General features: G+C 34.3%; 1 pseudogene; it reads left to right on the forward strand.

Moving 5' to 3' along the window:
• Nucleotides 1-6,488: 6,488 nt before the first annotated feature.
• On the forward strand, nt 6,489-7,672 carry LOC143398534 (cytosolic 5'-nucleotidase 3A pseudogene; annotated as a pseudogene).
• Nucleotides 7,673-7,968: the final 296 nt, after the last annotated feature.

Below are 7,968 nucleotides of genomic sequence, written 5' to 3' on the forward strand. Positions count from 1 at the left end.
TCAGAAGATGCAATGTATATATTCTTCTATTGTTATTATTATCATCACTTTTACCGGTTGTATTATACTAGAACTGGTTTGTTGTATATTAATCCATTAAATTTAATGTTACGACCCAAACCATTTCAGGGTTGTTTTGTTTTGGTTTGGTTTGAAATCAGCTATCTATTGCCGTATACTTAGTCATCTCAAAATCTAGTGGCTTTAATTTTATTTTTTTACTTGCTTAGGATTTGTGGTTTCAGCAATATGAGTGTCGCTTAGATGATCTGTTGCTCTACTCATCTTGACTTGAGTCATATGTCAAGTCTGTTAAAGGTAGATGGTGTGAGATAGTCTCATTCTTCGCCCTAGTTAGGCTATCAGCCAGAGCACTTTGATCTTGGTGGATGCAGTCTCTCCAAAATGGTAGCTCCGACTTATACTGTAAACTCAGATTCTCAGCTGCAGCCAAAAGAAGGTAAGCCTAATTGGAAAGTGCTATTAAAGTCTCTGTGTCCTTTTGCCACTATTTTACTACCAAAGTATGTCTCACAGCTAAATCCAAATTGATTCAAGAGTATTACGAGTAGAGAAATAAACCCTGCTTTTTTTTTTTTTTTTTTTTTTTTGTAACTGGGACTGAACCCAAGGGGGTTTAACCACTGAGTCACATCCCTAGCCCTTTTAAAAAATATTTTATTTAGAGACAGGACCTCCCTGAGTTGCTAAGTGCCTCACTAAATTACTGAGGCTGGCTTTGAACTCACAATCCTCCTGCCACTGCCTCTGGAGCCACTGGGATTGCAGACATTTGCCACCGCACCTGGCTAAATCTAGCTTCTTGGTGGAAGGAACAACTAAGTCATATTGCAAAGGGTATGAGTATAGGAAGGAGAAAAATATTGTTACCAACTTTGAAAATCATCTCCCACATTTATCCAATCAGACTCCCCTCCCTAAACTTCAAATATCAAGGTAACAAAGAGATCAAAAAAGTTGGCATCTCAACCAGTTCCATCAAAGGCCTGATGCCCAGGCTGTAACTACCACTGTAGTCATGGATCCTGGTGCCACTCTTTAGAACTACTTTCATTCTTGCCCTTTCCCATCATATTGCCAAGCACCCTACTTTGTCTTTGAGCCCCTAAAACTGCCAAAATTCTTTTGCTTTACTCTTTTGGCCAGCATCAGTTTCTACAGCTTGAAAAGGGTCCTTAAAAAATGATAAAACTCTTGTTTATTTTTGTTTTGTTTTGTTTTGTTTCTATTCATCGGTGTGTATAAGCATAAACACATAAAATATCAGAACTTTAAATTTGGATTTATATTTACATTTTTCTTTTTCCCATTTTGTATTGCTTTATCTTCGTGTTTAATTTTTGAAGTACTTACAAGCACACCCAAAGCTTTTTAAATCATAAATTTCTAACTCAGCAGTTCTCAAACTCAAGGATTTCATGTTAAGACGTCTCCTTTTGCAGATTTTATTTAACATATTTTAGGTTCTTGCCTTTCCACGCAAATATCAAAATCAGTTTTATAATTTCTTCCAAAATAAACAAACTCCACCTGCTAGGAAATTTAAATGGGAGTCCAACAATTGTATGGATCCATTTGGGGATCACTGACATATAAAGAGTTGAGTTTTCCAATCTATGAACTTGGTGTATCTTTCTATATATATCTTTTAAAATTTCTCTTGACAATGTTTTAAGCATTTCATTATTAGCAGTCCTAAACATTGTCTGTTAAACTTATACCTAATTAATTTATATTTTTAGATATAATTATAATTGCTTTCTTGATTCAGGTTGCTAGGATATGGAATCAGATTTTTTAAAAACAGGATTTCTGTCTTAAAATGACGACCAAGTTTTGTCTTTCATGTTGTCATTGTTCACAAAGAATATCCAATTACACAATCATACCTTCAGTGAGTGAAGACAATTTAACTTGACTTTTTCTTTTTTTTAATTTGCGCTTTCTATATAAACATGACAGCAGAGAACTTTGACATATCAAATGTACATTATCTTATACTTTTCTAATTAGTTACGTATGGCTTCTTTCTCTGTCTTATTTAGTGGCTAGAAGATCTACTAAAATGTTGCACAGAATTGCTAACAGTTGACCTCCTCATCTCTGCCCCAATGTCCCTAGGAAAGTACTCAATATTTCACCCAAGTACAGCTTCAGGTATTGATTTTGTTTAAATATATAGATGCACTTTATCATTTTAGTGAGATTACTTTTCTTCCTAGTTTAGTGACTTTTTAATGTGTTGAATTTTGAATCATAATTTTGTCTTTCATAATTCTGAACCTTCTTGATCTGTTAATACAGACTCATTCATTGGTTTCATGTCTTAAAACAATCTCTCATTTCTATGATAACTTCCTTGGTCAAGATTTATTATCCTTTTAATACATCATTGGAATAAATCTGTGATTTTTTTTGTGCATTGATCTCAACTGTACTCATGGGTATGTGGGTCTGTGTTTTATTCTTGGATTTTGCTTCTCTGGTTTTGGTTTGGTGGCCCCATGAAAAGAGTTTCTTGTATATTATCTGAGACAATATATGGAGGGTTACTTTTTTTTTATTTCATCCCTAAATGTTTGGCAGCATTCACCAATAAAGCCATCTGGGCCTGAAGTTTTCATTATGGAATATGTTTGATTAAAAATTCAATTTCTTTCATTGATATAAAGCCATTTAGATTATTTTCTTGTTGTTAGTTTTAGTAAGTCATCTTTTCTGAGGAACTTGTTCATTTAATTAAAACTATCAATTTATTGGCATAAAGACACCGGATATTCCATGACTCCTTTTTTTAAACACCTGTACTCTTATCCCATTCTTTATTCCAAACATTTGTAATAGGTCTTTTCTCTGCTTTTGTCTCAACCAGTCATGCCAGTATTTTTACCAGAAAATTATCTAAATATTTGGACAATTCTTGTCCCATCATTCTAGGCATTGTTTAACTCCCAAACTATTGTAATTACCTCTTTAAAGTTATGCTATATTAAATTTTAATTAACATTGTAAATGAAAATATGCAAAGACCTGAAATAGCAGGCAAGCAATTGCATCTTAAACATAAGAAAGACTCTTAGAGACTTCTATGCACTGATTATGGTTTGGCATTTGCCACAGTTTAATATTCTATAAGAAAGAACTAGAGAACACACAAATTATCTTCTTGACTTTAATAAGTTCAAATTTTACTGGGGAAATTTTTCATAAATACAAATCTATCTGAGCACCAAATCTAAAATTCACTATGGACACAATGAAATAAATTTTCTCAATTTTAATAAATAAGATAGACTGCCTGAATAAAATAAAAATGTTGATCATATTACAGGAAAAACTGAAACAACATGCTAATTATTTTCTGACTAAGGAATAATTGAATCATGAAAATGAAAAGAGATACAATGAAATGGATGTGAGGTGTCCCCCAAAGCTCATGAGTGAGACAATGCAAGAAAGTTCAGAGGAGAAGATTGGGTTGTGAGTATCTTAATCCAATCAGTGAATTCATCCCCTGATAGGGATTAACTGAGTGGTAATTGAAGTGGTAGGGTGGGACTAGAGGAGGTGAGCACTGGGGGTATGACTTTGGGGTATATATTTGTATCTGGCCAGTGCAGTCTCTCTCTCTGCTTTCTGATCACCATGTGAGCAAGTTCCCTCTGCTATACTCTTCCACCATAATGGTCGCCCTCACCTCAAGCCCTGAAGAATGGAGGCTGCTGCCTTATGGTTTGAGACCTCTGAAACCATGAGCCCCTAAATAAACTTTTCCTCCTCTATAATTGTGCTGGTCAAGTCTTATAATCACAGAAGTGAAAAGGCTGACTAAAACACTGATCTTGAAAAATAAGGCAAAATATTTTCTAAATATAGAATTTAGCCTAAAAGTTTATTTTGTAAATTATATATCCCTGCACATAAGCAGAAAGATAACACTAAGCAAAAAGAAACAAAAATCACATATCAAATCAAAAGGGAGGGAACATTTTTTGCAAATGACAATACAAAAAGGCACAATAAAAAGGCACAATTTATACTTCATTAAATATGTGTTTGCCAAAAAGATGCACTACAAGACACCTATCAAAATGAATAATTTTTTTAAACATTAATAACACCAGGTGTTGGCGAGGATGCAAAGAATCTCCATGAATCATACACCATTGATGGCAATGTCAAATTGCACAGCCATTCTAAAAAACAGTTGGAACTTGCTTTCAACCGCAGTACTAGACTTCTTACAGTGACCCTCAACTGTACTCTTAAGAATTTACTCCAGAGAATAGAAACTTAAGAAGTATGTACACAAATGTTTATAGCAGCTTTGTTTATAATAGCCCAAACTGGAAACTACCTATATGTGCTTCAGTGGGTGAAGACTTAAAACCTCCTGTGCTACATCCACACCATAAAGCACCAGTCAGCATTAAAAAGGAGAGAACTCCCATTACCTGCAAGAATTTAGATGAACTTCAAGGAAAAAATAACAAGCTTTTTAAAAATTAAGAAGCCAATTTCAAAATAATACATATTTTATAATTCTATATATACAACATTTGTGAAATAACAATTACAAGGATGAACAATGATTAGTGGTTGCAAAGAGGGCAGGTGGTGTGCTATAAATTGGAAGTGGGAAGGAATATTTCAGGATGGTACAACTTAATGGTAAGGGTGACATGAAGTTTTATGTTTGAAATATGATACAGAGTATACATGTACAAATATAAATACACACAAAATCCCTATATCGTTAGGAAAAGCTCTATGGGTTATACAAATGTCAATACTTTGGTTATAATACTATACCTTGTTTGACACAGACATTAATGTGGGGTAGTTTGGTAAAAGGTTCAAAAGATTTACCTTTGCACCTTCTTGTGAACTTGATCAAAATTAATTATAATCATAGACAACAATTTCCATAAAGTTTATATTTTTGTTGTCTCCTAAAAACCAAAGACATATTTTAAATCTTAAATACATTTTAAGTAGACAAAAGAGCTTATAAACACTTAATAGTTTTATTAACTTTGAAAACACCTCAGACATAGGCACTGCATTCATTTCCTAAAGTCTTTTAAATGTAGATGCTTAAGACAACAGACATATCTACTTTTAGAGCTCTGGAGACCTCAGAGCCAAAATAGGTTTCAATGTACTAAATTTATCAGATTTGTATTTCCTCTGAAATTATAGGGGACAGTCTGAACCTTGCCTCTTACCACCTTCTTCATGCCTTGATCTATGGCCACATCACCTTGGTCACCTGGCCTATACTTGTCTATGTATATCTAATGCTAATCTCTCTCTAATCTTTATCATCAACACTTATGAGGGCATGTTGAACCCATTAAGTATCCCAGGATAATATGTTAATCTCAAGATTATATCTGCAAAGCACATGTATTCACATCAGGTAACAGAGTTGTCAAGGATTAGGAAGCAGACATGTCTTTAGGGGTCATTTATCAGCCTACCATAAGCTATTATTTGTATTCATTTACATATTCATATTAGCATGTACTATAAATTATGAGTTTGAAAGCACTTAACATATTTTTTCATCTTCAATTATTTTCTGTAGTATATTATTTGCAAAAATGAACACTAACAGTTCCTCCCAACTTTGTATATGTCTACTACTCCTCCAATCAAGGTATGGAGTCTATTTATTATTCTTTTAAGTTGAGGATAGCTCTGAATTTGACCAGCAGAATGCAGGAGAAATGGCACTATGAAAGTTCCAAGGCTATGCTGAACAAGCCTGCTAAGTTCTGCTTTCTGTCTTTTGGAAGCCAGACACCATGGGGGTTGGGGGGTAGGGAGGAAGTACATCATCCTTGCTAGAAACCCCACATGGAAAAGGAGAGAGAAAGAGAGATAAATGGTTTCAACCATGCACCAATTATTCTAGCATCTAAGCTGAAGCCCCAGGCATGATAACACAACTTTGACATTGTAGCCCTGGCCAAACTGCCAGTTAATTCCAATTTAAACAAATGAACCAGACAACTGAGCCCAGCCAAGCCATAGAATAAAGAGAAATAACATCATTCTTCTTGTTTTAAGATACTACGTTTTAGAATGTTTTTTTGTGTGTTAATAGATAACTGAGACATCTGCCTATAAAAAAGAAAAATATTTACTGGACACAACAAAAAGTATAAATGCTTTACTAAAATGTAAAATGCTGTCCAAAAAAATCATTTTCACAATGAAACTAGACCTGTGTAGAAAGGTGTGATATAGATTTGTAAATTCACACAGTTACTTTCTTTTAAGGACAAAATTCATAATAACTTCCAAAGCCATATTTAGTCTTATGTATGTAAAGCTCCATATGGTGGATCTCATTCATGCTCAAAGTAGAAATGAGACAGGGATTATGACTGAAAAAAAATCTGTAGATATCAAAACGTTCAAAAGAAAACAGTTTCTGCAGAAAGGAGAGAGGGCTTGATATGGCAGCATGTGAAGCTCCAGCACTTCCAGGGCTCACAGCCCTGGCAAGTGGCCTCCTTTTTTCCAGCCTGGAGGCACACAAGGCCCTGTCCCTGAACCCAGCGACTGTGGCAAGTGTGGGTGAGATAGCCAGTGCCAGTGTGTGCACCCTGATGGCCCGAGTGGTGCTGGCTCAGTCCACATTCACCTTAAAGTTAGAAAGATGAGCAGCAACATCAAGAACATAGAGATGAGAATTTGTCCAAACCCATGGATGTCCAGTGAATGTTGCTATTTACTCACAACTAATGGAACCAAAGTAGATCAGATACCCAAGAAATAACTAATTAAGAGTCTGATATACATGTCAAAATGATACCAGAATTCCAGAAAAGTTGTGTAAGTCAAGAACTCTATAAAAATAGACAAACTTATCTGTAATCTTATCAAAGAAAGAACTGCCAGACTTCAGAGAATTGCAGATATTTATATGACTAAGTAAATCTTCCTACAAAGGGGAAACATTATCCTACATATCATATGTCACTAAAATAATGAAGAATGTCCAAAAAATGTAGTGAAACTAAAAGAACAGGATTATGCCATGGAAGTTGATCCTGTTTGGAAGAGAAGCACTCTTGTATGGCAGAATGGTATACTAAATCACACTGTGTGAAAGCTATACCAATCTAAACTTAAAGAAATTGTGGAAAAATCAGATGGATATGAGAATACCCTCAAGGAAGGATATGAGAATTTCTTAGCTAAGTTCCAATGGCACAGTATCCCTACATTCATATTTTTGGCTGGTATCAGTGATATACTAGAGGAACTTACCTGCAAAGCTGTGATTGATCATGCAAATATCAAAGTGGTATTCAGCTTCGTGGGTTTTGATGAAAATGGCATAGTGAAAGGATTCAAAGAAGAACTAATTCATGTATTTAAAAAAAACAAGATGGAACCATGAAGAATACAGAACATTTTAGCCAACAAATAGAAAATAGCAACATAATTCTGCTAGGAGACTCCAAATGAGATTTAAGAATGGAAGCTGGGTAGCCAATGTGGAACACATTCTGAAAATGGGACATCTAAATGGTAGAGTAGATGCACTTTTAGACAAAAACACAAACTCTAATGATATTGTTTTAGTAAAATACAAATTGGAGGTACCAACTCTATTTTACAGAAGATTCTATAAATAAGAATTTTTCAAGAACACCTTTCTCATGGGAACAGGTGATATAATAACTCCTCGTTTGTCCATCTTGCTGAAAGACTATTATTTATAATATAGTCTTGCTCTTGAAAATTACATAATTAAAATATTTTCAGATATGTTGAATCTACAATTGGAAGCTCCTTTTCCCTACGTTTTCCAGTACACTCCTCATTATACTTTTAACATTAAAAAAATCTTAAAGCCAAATTGAGAAAAACAGCTTCTTTATTTTCCAAAGTAAATTTTGTAGCTTAATGTTATCATGCAGTTTTTGA

The sequence above is a fragment of the Callospermophilus lateralis genome, chromosome 4, assembly GCF_048772815.1.
Source record: "Callospermophilus lateralis isolate mCalLat2 chromosome 4, mCalLat2.hap1, whole genome shotgun sequence".
Classification (NCBI taxonomy): Eukaryota; Metazoa; Chordata; class Mammalia; order Rodentia; family Sciuridae; genus Callospermophilus; species Callospermophilus lateralis.